Source organism: Thamnophis sirtalis, unplaced genomic scaffold (assembly GCF_051295495.1).
Source record: "Thamnophis sirtalis isolate CommonGarterSnake01/CBP01778 unplaced genomic scaffold, rThaSir2_p1.2 scaffold_9, whole genome shotgun sequence".
NCBI lineage: Eukaryota > Metazoa > Chordata > Lepidosauria > Squamata > Natricidae > Thamnophis > Thamnophis sirtalis.
Window position 1 is genome coordinate 23,505,261 of NW_028261389.1, and position 14,164 is coordinate 23,519,424.

The 14,164-nt window shown below is 43.5% G+C and overlaps 1 protein-coding gene across 2 annotated transcripts in view; it reads right to left on the bottom strand.

The window, feature by feature from the left end:
• Positions 1-14,164, bottom strand: part of PAH (phenylalanine hydroxylase) — a 49,932-nt gene that overhangs the window by 25,277 nt on the left and 10,491 nt on the right. The window lies entirely within an intron of this gene.

Here is a 14,164-nt window from a genome sequence, read left to right on the forward strand (position 1 = left end):
GAAATAAATAATACTTTCTCTCTTTTTTGCAGGGGGCCTAGAAAGTGATCTGCGCAGAGTATGGTGCATAAAAATTTGGATCACAAGAACCTTTGTTTGTTTATAAACTGTTCTAGGTATTTTTTAAAATAAAAATATGTACCGGTATTTAAAATGTTGAGCCCCACACAAAATAAATTGATAACTGAGTTATACAACTATAACTGTATACCGTTATAGGACTGCAAATGCTATTATAATAAACATTAAGTTGATATCTCTGCAAGATCTGAATATAATGAATGTCCTACCTTACTTTATTGCCTACTATTAGACCAGAGGCCATTAACCTCAATGGCTATTTGGTACCATTCAGCCCAGAGACATCATGATTCTCAATAGCAAGTACTAGGGAACATCAATGCAAGATAACCACTGTTTTCATCTTTTGTCAGATGCTTTTTGTAAGCATCTCATTGCTACTGGGAAATAGGATGTTGCAGCAAGTGGATTCTTTAATATTCTCCTATGAAGTATTTTTGAGGAAAGTTTATTTACAGTTACAACCCTTACTATTACATGTTGGAGGCATCAGATGGCCAGATAACAACCTTCCGAAATGAATAATGTTTGGAGACTGAATCTGCCTTTCCCTCACAAAATACATACACTCAGGTCATTTCATGTAGTATAGTAGAAGGCCCAAATCAGAGGTGGTATGCAGCCAGTTCTTACCGGTTCAGGCGAACCGGTAGCGGCTGCTGCTGCAGGCTCCGCCCACTCGCCCCGATGTAATGCACGACCTTCTGTGCATGTGCAGTAGGCGGTGCGCATGCACAGAAGGTGGTGCATGTGAGCGTGCTCACATTTGTGAACCAGTAGCAAAGGTAAGTGAATCCCATCATTGGCCCAAATGTGACACAGATACGTGACATAGTATAAGTTACTATCCCAGGAATAGTTCCAACTTTCTTGGGCAGTATGAAAGGTGGCAAGGAGCTCATTTCAATAGCTGTTTTGAGATACAGTCTTGTCACTTATATGATGACTAATGGCAGGAATATATCATTGCAGTTTCTCATTAATTTATTTTTAATTAAAACAACTTAACAATATTAAAGATCAGGTGGGGAGGTCAAAGAAGGTAGAACCAGGAATAAAGACCCAGAAGGAATATATAGTCACTCTATGGCTGTGATGGCGAACCTATGGCATCGCCAGCTGGTCTTTGCAGGTGTCAAAGTGCCAGAAAATGGCACAAAAAATGGCCAAAAATGGCCCCAAAACAGGCCATTTTCAGGCTGTTTTCAGGCCATTTGGGGGCTGTTTTCAGCCCGTTTTTGGCCTGAAAATGACCCATAAAATGGCCAAAAAAACAGGCATGCTTGTGCCAGCCAGTTGGTCTTTGGGTTTCCGGCACTCCGGCGCGCACAAATGCCCGTTCATGCACATGCATTCCAGTTTGGGCACTCAGTACTGAAAAGGCTTACCATCACTGCTCTATGCCAAAGTTACATTTTCTTTTTTTATAGTTGCGTTCATGAAAAATGTCTATTTGAAAGACAGCTACAAAAATGAGTCAAGCTCTTAGTGAGGTGTGGTTTAAAATATTGTGAATATATATCAATACCAATAAATATAGGCTGGTGGTGATTTCCCCCCCCCCAGAGCTGAATATTAAATATATTCAAGAACAGAGAGAGGCAGAGAGAGAAATTCAAAAGGACCATCTGCTCAGAAACAATGTGCACTATTGGATCTGTCTTTTTTGAAGTTCTAAGCAATGAGCACCAAAGATGGGCTAAACTGTTTGGCCAGATACCAACACAAGAAGTTGAAAAGGTCAGAAGTGCATTCAAATCCCCTGGCACAGGAAAGAGATCCTCCTAACAGGGATGGCCTCCATGCAAAGACCTCTATTAACCAAGCTGAGCCCTGAGGTCAAGTTGTTTTAGCTCTCCAAAGATCTGCACTGGTCACAGACAATGCTTTGTATTTGCTATTTAATTAGGTGCTCACAAATCATTAGAGGGCTCCAGAGCCAGGGAAGGGTAAAGTTTAAATTACTCTATGTAAGATTTATTATGATCAAGACCAGACCCTAAAACTCACAGTCTGCTCTAAGCAAGTATGCTACATTTAATTATAATTCCAATAAGTCCATTGTCAGAATTAAGATTTGGGATTCATAGTGAGATAGCAAGATTTTTTCTTTCAAGAAATAGTGATGTTTCATGAAATGAATGAGCTGAACGGAGAATGCTAGATGGAAATGTGAAAATGTTATCTTCATCTCTGCTGTTCTTCCATTGTCCTTGGAATCAGTTGTAAAAAAAAATTGTGCTAGAGAAAAGTTGCTGTCTCCACCATTTCTTTTAATAACTGGCAGAAGCCAATGATCAAGGGGTCATGGAAGGTGACAAATTATTAACCCCTTTAATTCTATACAGCATAGCAGCTGCATGCCTGATTATTATCAAAGACATAATAAGGAAAAAGGATGCCTGCAACTTGAAATCTATACTTGTTAGTTGCAAAGTCATGTCCAACCCATTGTGACCCCATGGACAATATTAGGTTTAGGTTTTAGGTTTTATTGACATTTGTAGGCCGCCCTTTTCCCTGAGGGGACTCAGGGCGGCTCACAGAAAACCAAGGGAGGGGGAATACAACATTAAGACGACAACATATAATAAAATCAACACCATGCATTCAATATTCGGGCGGGGTAACGGTCCTTATCCCCAGGCCTGACGGGCGAGCCAGTTCTTCAAGGCTGTGCGGAAGGCTTGGACGGTGGAGAGGGTACGAATCTCCACGGGGAGCTCGTTCCAAAGGGTCGGGGCGACTGCTGAAAAGGCCCTCCTCCTTGTAGTTGCCAGCCGACACTGGCTGGCCGATGGAATGCGGAGGAGGCCCAGTCTATGCGATCTTATAGGTCGTAGGGAGGTAATCGGCAGAAGGCGGTCTCTCAAGTATCCAGATCCACTGCCATGTAGGGCTTTATGGGTGAGTAAAAGCACCTTGAAGCGCATCCGGAGATCGACAGGTAGCCAGCGCAGCTCGCGGAGGATAGGTGTTATGCGGGTGAATCGGGGTGCACCCGCGATCACTCGCGCGGCCGCGTTCTGCACTAACTGAAGTCGCCGGATGCTCCTCAAGGGCAGCCCCATGTAGAGCACATTGCAGTATTCCAGCCTAGAGAGCACAAGGGCCCGAGTGACTGTTGTGAGTGCCTCCCGGTTCAGGTAGGGTCGCAACTGGCGCACCAGGCGTACCTGGGCGAATGCCCCCCTGGTCACAGCCGTTAAATGGTGGTCGAATGACAGCTGTGGATCCAGGAGGACTCCCAAGTTGCGGACCCTCTCTGAGGGGTGTAAAATTTGACCCCCCAGCCTGAGTGTTGGAATATTGGCCAAATCTTTGGGAGGGAAACACAACAGCCACTCGGTCTTTTCTGGGTTGAGCACAAGCTTGTTAACCCTCATCCAGTCCATAACGGCTTCAAGACCCCGGCCCATCACGTCAACCGCTTCATTGATTTGGCACGGGGCGGACAGATACAGTTGAGTATCGTCCGCATATTGATGGTATCTAATCCCGTGCCTACGGATGATCTCTCCCAGCGGTTTCATGTAGATGTTAAATAGTAGGGGGGATAAGACCGAGCCCTGCGGCACCCCATAATTTAGGGGCCTTGGGGACGATCTCTCCCCACCCACTAACACCGACTGCGACCTGTCCGAGAGGTAGGAGGAGAACCACCGTAGCACGGTGCCTCCCACTCCCACCTCCCGCAGTCGTCGCAGAAGGATACCATGGTCGATGGTATCGAAAGCCGCTGAGAGGTCAAGAAGGACCAGGATGGAGGAATGTCCTTCATCTCTGGCTCTCCAAAGATCATCCATCAATGCGACCAAAGCGGTTTCTGTGCTGTAACCGGGTCTGAAGCCTGACTGGAAGGGGTCTAGATAGTTTGCTTCCTCCAAGGACCGTTGGAGCTGGAAGGCCACCACCTTCTCAACAACCTTCCCCAGAAAGGGAAGGTTGGAGACCGGACGATAACTGTTGAGGACAGCTGGATCCAAGGATGGTTTCTTCAGGAGGGGTCTCACCACCGCCGCTTTCAGTGCGGCGGGGAAGTTCCCCTCCCGAAGGGAGGCGGTTACAACCGCCTGGATCCAGCCTCGTGTCACCTCACTGCAGTTAACAACCAGCCATGAGGGACACGGATCCAGAACACAGGTGGAGGAGCTTACAGCTCTCATGGCCTTGTCCACATCCCTGGGGGTAACGTCCTGAAACTCAACCCAGAGCTGTTCTCCTTGATCCCCCTGTGCCTCGGCTGGAACTGCAGGTGTGGAGTCCAAGTCCGACCGAAACCGAGCAATTTTGTCCGCTAAGAATTGGGCATATTCTTCAGCTCTGCCCTGCAGGGGTTCCCCCGTCTCCCTTTTGTTCAGTAGGGAGCGGGTTATCCTGAACAGGGCGGCTGGGCGGGACTCAGCGGATGCGACCAGGGTGGCTATGTGCGATCTTTTTGCAGCCCTAAGTGCCCTAGTATATTCCCTGGTGCAGGTGGTTACCATTGCTCGGTTCGATTCGGACTTATCGGACCTCCAACGGTGCTCTAGGCATCTCCTCCGGCGCTTCATCTCCCGGAGCTCCTCGGTAAACCAAGGAGGTCTCCGGGATCCGCCGCCTCGGAGGAGCCGCAGTGGCGCAATCCGGTCGAGGGCCTCTGACGCTGCCAAATGCCACGCAGCAGCCAGAGTCTCCACCGGACTGTGGGCGAAAGTGTCAGGAATAACCCCAAGCTCTGTCTGGAACCTTGATGGCTCCATAAGACGCCTGGGGCGGAACCACCTGGTCGGTTCCTCCTCCCTACAGTGGGGGTTTGGCCTCCGGAAGTCGAGCCTCAGTAGGCAATGGTCTGACCACGACAGGGGTATGATGTCGCTCCCCCTCAGACCAAGATCATAAATCCACTGCTCCGAGAGAAATACAAGGTCAAGCATGTGTCCCGCTGAGTGGGTTGGGCCTCGAATTACTTGGGTCAAGCCCATGGCTGTCATGGAAGCCATGAACTCCTGCGCCCCATCAGAGTTTTCACCGAGCGATGGCAAGTTAAAGTCCCCCAGGACTTTATATATTCCTCCAGGCCTTCCTGTTCTCTACCAACCTCTGGAATCCAATGAAGCTCACGCTTACTGCTTCGGTGACTTCATCCAGCCACCTCATTCTCTGTCCTCCCCTTCTTCTTCTGTCCTCAGTCTTTCCCAGCACTAGGCTCTTCTCCAGGGAGTCCTTTCTTCTCATGAGGTGGCCAAAGTATTTTGAGTTTCATCTTCAAAATCTGGCCTTCTAAAGAGCAGTCAGGGTTGATCTCCTATACTTACCTACTCATATAAGGACAGGCCGCAGGAACAGCACAACACAATTCCTACCAACTACATCTGTAGTTTCTTTAGTTGTGTTCTGATGTGGTGGATCAAATGGAAAAGGTCTATCAAATTTATGATACTCAATGGAATTGTGGGAAATATAGATAGCCAGATTTTTTTCATTTTTAAAGTAGTCAGCTGGGAAAAACTGTTGCAAGCCTCAACCAGTCAACTATCTGCATTACAGAGCACTGTGGATCAATATTCTAAATTGATAAGAGGCAGCTTTCTGTCTTCATTTTTTTCTGCTTTTGTGTGATAACAAAGTTAGGATGGGCACATGTGCACTTCTCATTTTGAACAGCAACTAGAGGATAGTTATCTCGACAGACGAGAATCTTTGTAGCTCATGATTGAACTATGGGGTCCTTAGTGCTCTCTGAGCTCGGTTGTTATCTTGCAGATGTTTTATTACCAAACTAGGTAACATCATCAGTGGTAGTAGGGAGTGTGGTTGGTTCTCTTGTTAGTTTGTTTGAGTAGACAAACAAGCTAAATGTAACACTCAGACATTCAAAACACTCAGACAATCTAGCTAATAGTAAACCACAGCCCAATCAAGGAACTACCAAGAGCACTTCTATCAACATTGACAGGGTAAGCCACTACTATATAAAGTGAGAGGAAGCCATATTCCCTACTACCACTGATGATGTTACCTAGATTGGCAATGAAATGTCTGCAAGAAAACAACCAAGCTTAGATAGCACCAACGAGCCTGCAAGATATTTGATTTGAAATTTAAGCCTAGATTCCATGCTAGATTTTCCCACTTATTCACTCTCCCCATTAAAAAAAATAATCAAGGTGCTTCATGCACAATCCAAAAATCCCATTCATCTCTCATGGTTTGGAGGGAGATGGAATTTTATTATCACTTCCGGTAAAGTCTATTATACTGTTTAGATTTTTATCAGTTTATGATATACATTTAGGTCCTGTTAAAAGCAGTGAGAGGAGTTTGAGAAGAGCTGGTATCAAGCCACGGATGAGTTCCGGCTTCTTCTACTGCCAGTTCGCTTAGGGACGTGCTTCGGCGGTGCTCACACGCATGCTTGATGCACACTATGCATGCATGTACAGTAGGTATAAAAAATGCTTCTGTACATTTGCAGAAGCAAAAAACAAGATCGAACCGGTTCAGGGGCATGGCCAGCTAAGTTACTCCCTACTCGGCCAAACCGGAAGGAACCCACCTCTGTATCAAGCTCTCGGCATTTCTCACTTCCATATATTTTTGCAATTTTTTATTCTCTTATCAAAAAATCAAGTGGTAACTTTGGGGTGTATCTAATTTATTTGCAATATAAATGGTATTACTGATAAAATATTAATGATCAGCAAAATAAACAAATATATTTTCTTTTGTCTGCTGATATATAATCTTTTCTTCCACTGTGCTTCTCAACCCCTACCCCTGTGAATTCAATAAATATCAAGTTCTGAAAAAAAAACCATAAATATTAAATTATCTTCTTATCAAATTGTCTGTGCTGATTTCATAATGTTTGTGCCCATGTAGAAAAAAGTATCAGATTTGGTTTTTTTTTTAATGCTGATATGCTATCTACATTGAATTGTAAAATTTGACTCTGATATTAGAGTATATGAATCCAGCAGATATGTAATACCTTCCTTTTTTAAAAAATATTTTTTTAAATAAACATCCAAACCATTCCTTTTTTATCCTCTTGTGGAAAATTCTGCATTCTGTTTGAAGGTACATATATTTTTGCATTTCCTACAGCAGAGGAACATGTGGTTAATTTTTAACTGGTCCAAACAAACACATTTGATCTTGGAGTTGCTCTGAAATTCATGTACAAACACACTACTTCCCTCTGAAAAGGCTCAGCACATGATCACTACTTTCTCTGTTGCTAAATTATGCTGCAAACATGGGTATTTCTAAAGCAAAAGCAAACATTGCTGAGTTCATTTGAAATGCTGACAGATAGTTACTGCTTTGATACTTATGTAATGAAGGGGAGAAAGGACAGCCATCTTTCTTAAATGTCCCCTAACTTTCTGCATTTATTATAAGGTAAAAAGGTAAGGTTCCCCTCACACATATGTGCTAGTTGTTCCCGACTCTAGGGGGCAGTGCTCATCTCCCTTTCAAAGCTAAAGAGCTAGCACTCTCCAAAGACATCCCTGTGGTCATGTGGCCAAAGGCACACAGAACACTGTTACCTTCCCACCAGAGGTGGTTCTTATTTTTCTACTTGCATTCTTACAAACTGCTAGGTTGGCAGAAGCTGGGACAAGTAACAGGAGCTCACTCCTTTACATGGCACTAGGGGTTCGACCGCCAAACTGCTAACCTTTCAGATCAACAAGCTCAGTGTCTTAGCCACTGAGCCACCCCATCCCTTATGTTTTTATAAGAGAGGTGCAAAACAAGATCTTCCACAGAGACACCCTTCAGAAATCAGTGGCTCTTTTTGCATTTTTGGAAACACATCAGAGAAAAAGCAACTAGGTCGGGCAAAGCCTTAAGACAGGGGTGTCAAACTCGTGGCCTGAAGCCGGATGTGTCATGCACTGACCACGCTCATGCCTGGTTTAGCGAAGCAGAGAAAACTCATGATACATCACATGATGACGCCATGACAATGCGAGTTTGACACCCCTGCCTTAAGTTAAAAACATTTATCCTACATCAAGAATAAGGATCCCTTTTTTCAGTTGCGGATGCAGATTTGAGATTTGAGATTTGAGAAGTTTATTTATATGCCGCCCTTTTCCCTGGGGGGACTCAGGGCGGCTTACAACTCGAAAAGGGGAGGGGAAACAAACATTTAACACGTAGGACAGTACATCATTAAAAAACACAACATTCATACCATTCGGGTGGGTTACAGTCTTTAGCCCCAGGCCTGACGGGATAGCCAGATTTTGAGGGCTGTGCGGAAGGTCTGGAGGGTGGTGAGGGTACGAATCTCCACGGGGAGATCGTTCCATAGGGTAGGAGCTGCCACCGAGAAGGCTCTCCTCCGCGTGGTTGCCAGTCGACATTGACCGGCAGATGGGACTTGGAGGAGGCCTAATCTATGGGATCTAATAGGTCGAGTGGAGGTGATTGGCAGTAGGCGGTCTCTCAAGTACCCAGATCCACTACCATGAAGGGCTTTATGGGTGACAAGTAGCACCTTGAAGCGTACCCGGAGATCGACAGGTAGCCAGTGCAGCTCGCGGAGGATAGGTGTTATGTGGGTGAAGCGAGGTGCACCCACAATCGCTCACGCGGCCACATTCTGGACTAGCTGAAGTCACCGAATACTCTTCAAGGGCAGCCCCCTGTAGAGCACATTGCAGTACTCCAGCCTAGAGGTCACAAGGGCACGAGTGACTGTTGTGAGAGCCTCCCGGTTCAGGTAGGGGCGCAACTGGTGCACCAGGCGAACCTGGGCAAATGCCCCCCTGGTCACAGCTGACAAATGGTGTTCAAAAGTCAGCTGTGGGTCCAGGAGGACTCCCAAGTTGCGGACCCTGTCTGAGGGGCGTAGTGTTTGACCCCCCAGCCTGAGAGATGGAATACTTGCCGAATTAGTGGGAGGGAAACACAACAGCCACTCGGTCTTATCTGGGTTGAGCACGAGTTTGTTAGCCCTCATCCAGTCCCTAACAGCTTCAAGGCCCTGGTTCATCACGTCCACCACTTCATTGAGTTGGCACGGGGCGGACAGATACAACTGAGTATCGTCCGCATACTGGTGGTATTTTATCCCGTGCCGCCGAATGATCTCGCCCAGCGGTTTCATGTAGATGTTGAAAAGTAGGGGGGACAAGACCGAACCCTGCGGCACCCCATATGTTAGGGGCCTAGGGGTTGATCTCTGCCCTCCAACTAACACTGACTACGACCTGTCCGAGAGGTAAGAGGAGAACCACCGCAAAACAGTGCCTCCCACCCCCACCTCCCGCAGTCATCGCAGAAGGATACCATGGTCGATGGTATCGAAAGCCGCTGAGAGATCAAGGAGAACCAGGATGGAGGCGTAGCCTCCGTCCCTGGCTCTCCAGAGGTCATCGGTCAATGCGACCAAAGCAGTTTCTGTGCTGTAGCCAGGCCTGAAGCCGGACTGGAATGGGTCAAGATAACTAGCTTCCTCCAAGGACCGTTGGAGCTGAAAGGCCACCACCTTCTCAACAACCTTCCCCACAAAGGGGAGGTTGGAGACTGGACGATAATGTTAAGAATGGCTGGATCCAAAGATGGTTTCTTCAGGAGGGGTCTCACCACCGCCGCTTTAAGTGCGGGGGGAAAGACCCCCTCCCGAAGGGAGGCGGTAACAACCGCCTGGATCCAGCCCCGTGTCACCTCCCTGCTGATAATTTAAGAAAGGCTGCTTGCTGGTGGTAGGTGGGGGTCAAAGCCAGTTATGGGTGTGGCTGGGTCCAAAGTGGGAGGAGGAGCTAAACTTTTTTTCAGTTTCTTTTCCCACCCTTTTTATCTGCTCTTTCTCCCTGCCTGTGGTTTAAGCTATCACTTTTACCTCGGGATTTGAATGGCAGGATGAAGAGAGAATTTAAAATTAACTGAGGGACAATTGTAACTGTTGTGTCTCAGGTGTCAATCAGCGAAGGATCTGGGTCCTCATTGGTTAAAACGCATGGAGCGTTCTGGCAGGAGAATTACGGTTTCTAATTGGTTGCCGGGTTGACAGCTGCCATATAAAAAGCTGTCAACCCGAAGTAGTTTAGTTCTGTTAGTTCTGGTTTACAATAAACATCTTCTGGTTGACTTGCCTCCCGCCTCAGCTCGTGATTACTTGTTGAGGAATACACAAAAGTAACCATTTCACTAACCACATCTTATTTTAATGGGCCTGCATTTGTGAAAGTCTTGCTTCCCAACCTTCTGTAACAGATTTTCAAAAGTTACTTTAAAAAAAAACTTCCTTTGTGGAAAGATTTTGGTTTTCAAAGGCCTGATTTAGGCAACTAATTTTTAAGTCACTGGCTATTGTGAGAATGTGTGATACACACAAATTCATAAATAATTCTGCTACCTGTAAAAAAAATTGCCTTTCTACCTTCTCTACTATCTTAGGTGGAAAAATATCCTTCAAGTTCAATGTTCTGTTCCTTGTTCCATGGTAACTATTGTTTTTAAAATTAAATCTATGCCAAGTAATGGCTTCCTTCCAATAAACACAGTATATATTTTGACACTTATTTTGTTGACATCATGGAGGAGCAATACCGCAGCGGTTAAAGATGTTGAGCTTGTTAACTAAAAAGCTGACAGCCTGGGTTCGAGACCCGAGACTGTGCAATGGGAGGTAAGTTCTCATTACTTGCGTCAGCTCCTGCCCACCTAGCAGTTTGAAAGCTGTGTAGCTTTACTCTATTCTATCTGAGTAGATAAATAGATTCTACTTCAGTGAGAAGATAATGGCATTCCATGCACCTCAGTGTATAATCATGCTGGCCACATGGCCACGGAATTGTCTTTGGACAATGCTGACTCCCTTGGCTAACAAACAGAATTAAGCACACACAAACACCCTCGAATCGCAAACAACTGGAAAGGGGAAACCTTTATCTTTACTTCTGTTGATATTAATTGGTAATACTAATAATATATATATATATATATATATATATATATATATATATATATATATATATATATATATATATATATATATATATATATATATATATATATATATATATATATATATATATATATATATATATATATTACACACACACACACATACAGAGAAGCCTGTGCATTGCCTGTGACTTTTTTGTAAATTACCCAGAATCTCTGAGAGCTATGTAGTGTATACATTTAGTATAAAAATACTGTGGGGATAAGACATCCCTAACACCCCTCAGGGTGTGCGTTCTGTTAAGATACAGCCTGTTGTGCCTTAAAATGGCTTCTATTGTACTGCTGTAAAATGGCTTCTACTATACAGCACAGTGGAGTTGCCATGGTAACGGCTTCACAGTACTCCATAAGGGGTAAGGGGGAAAATCCAACATTAGAAATTACGTTTGGTCTGGATATTTTCCCCCTATAAATAAATAACTGGACAACTCTCGGTTATCAGCTAGTGTATTATAATATACACAACAAGGTGAAATTCATAGTTCTTTAACTTACATTGGCCTTCCTTATTCTTATGATTGGTAATACAATCAGCCAGATGTTTGGATTTGCAAGTTTTATCCCCCTACTGAGTTTTATCCACCTATCAAGTCCCAAGGAAAATCCAAGGTCCTTGAGACTTTTCCCAAGTCCCAAGAACCTGGGGAAATTATTATTTTGTTACAAGCACCTGTGGCTGGAAGATGAAACAAGTGGGCTTGCCTTATTGACTGCTGTGAAATGAAACAGGGTTGAGTCACATGAGGGATAAATAAATTCTGTTTAATCTGTAAAACCTTACTTTAAAGATCAAAGGCCATACTTTCAAGCCTTGACCAGTTAGCCCAAACTGGTGCCTTTAAATGCTGCATTACAATTTCCCGTAATCTCTAGCCAGCACAAACGATGAAAGATCAAAATATTGGAAGGATACTAGCTGAACTATATAACATATTGCTGAAATATGTAACATTCAACAAATGATGAAACGAACTCTTTATAATTAGTGCAAAGAAAGTTACATAAATGCAGATGTTTGGGTCCATTTAGCCCAGATTTGATTTTTCAACTTTCTAGTATTAAATCGGGGCAGTTTTACATTAAGATCCACATTATACCATTCAGATATAGGACTTTTTTTCCCCTCAATGTCCACAATAATTTCTTGACAATCTCTCATTTGGCTGAAATTAATTAAATGGCCATTCAATATGACAAATAGGAAGCAAGAAAAGCTATTACAGAATGGAGAAGAATTATACTGTAATATAATACTGTCCTGAGAAGGAATTGTATCCTACAAAATTTGGGCTGTCAGCTAGAAGAGGGCAAATATTTGCTGAGCCAAAGGTTAGGATTAACTGTAATGATCTACATGTTAAAGGAGAAACATTGCTGATTTTGTGCCTGATGTTAAGAGATATTTAAAAGTGAAACAATTTTCTGGAAGGGGAATAATCAAGCATTCTTTTCTAAAATACTAAAGTATCCTTTAAATTGAGCTAGATTCCTGCTGGTTTTATGGAGGCATACGTTTAGTTACCGTGGCAACAATTGGGAAATAATTTGCCATTTCCTTCTTCCAGGAAGGTTTTTTATTTTATTTTTTTAAAATCCCAGTTTAGCCTATAACCCTAGAATTCCTTGAAGACCTCACATATAGATGCTAACAAGCTGTTTGCTGCTGAGCCCAGACAATGCCTGTCTCCACCACTAGACATCTTCAGACAAGACTAGCTTGTCATCTATGAGGTCCTCTAACTCTGAATTTTCATGTGTCAAGCTGATTCTATGAGATGAATGAAGAACAGAGCTGAACACTCATCGCAGCTTCGCAAGAGCTCTGCAGGGGAAGGCCAACGTGTCTATGGAGGCTGAGCCACCTCAGGAGAAAGAGGTTAAAGGAATATTGTTTCTCCACTCTCATACACGACTAAGAAGTGCAGCCAAGCTCTCCATCAGATTGAAGAACAGCATTTCAACCTCCTTTCAAGTTAATGTCAAGAGAATCCATCTGATTAACATCCTGAGGAGAAAAAAACAAACCAAGAACATATACTGCTTCTCAGGATACTATTCCATAAACCAAGTAGCACATCGACAAAGTATATTAGTCTTTGAGCTGCTACAGAGTATTTGTAATGTTTTTGTTGCTATCAATAACTGCTATCAATAACTGAAATTTTTTATCAGTAATCAGTAAGGAACCTGATCTACATGGAGGTTTTGTTTGTTTGCACCCTGAGAATCTCTCTCAATCTGATCACAGAAACTCACGTTGTACAACATGATTTTGCTTTCTTTTTATTTATTTGCTAAAATACCAAGCAATATAGTTAGCTGACACTACAAAGATGAATAAATATTTGTGATTTTAAATCAATCCTCAAGAGATGGGCTTCATCAAACGGATGAAATTTTTGACAGAGACTCTCTGGTGACATCATTGTATCACCTCAGTGCCCTCTGTGTAATTCAGAAGCAGCTTTCTTCTTTTTAATGCAGCCTCCAGCTACAAACATTTGCCTGCCCATGATCCAAATGACATCTCAAGGTTTGAACAGAGCCATTTTGTTATGTAAAATGTCTTGCTTCCATCCACATACTGTGTATGTATGAGAGATGCTGAGGGATTTTCAATCAATGCATCTAACTCAAACTTTCTGTACATCTTTGGAGCAAAATTTGAGTTAGATGCATTGATTGAAAATACATTCTGAAGTCAATTGAACCTGAGACGTTTTACACATCTCATTCTGGGTAATCATTGATTTTTTTCCTTCGGTTATGAAACAGAAGCTTCAGGAAGAAGAAAAAAAATCTACCTGCTTTTCTCACTACCCTGCATTTCCTTTCCATTTACAGCTCAATTTTTATTTTCCTAAATAAAAAAATTGATGGGATTCTGTTCATTACACAATTTGTGTTTCTATATCACTTTTTCCTAGATATACAATGCACTTAAAAACCATACTATATCTTCTTTAAATAATTTTTTTTAAAAAAACCCCACAAACTCTGAGATTTCAAAAGGGAAGCTAGCTACAAGAAAGCAAATAGAGATATTATCATACTATCATTATCTTTATGGCTCTTACATGGACAGGGGGAGGGAGAATATCATTTCTCCCTC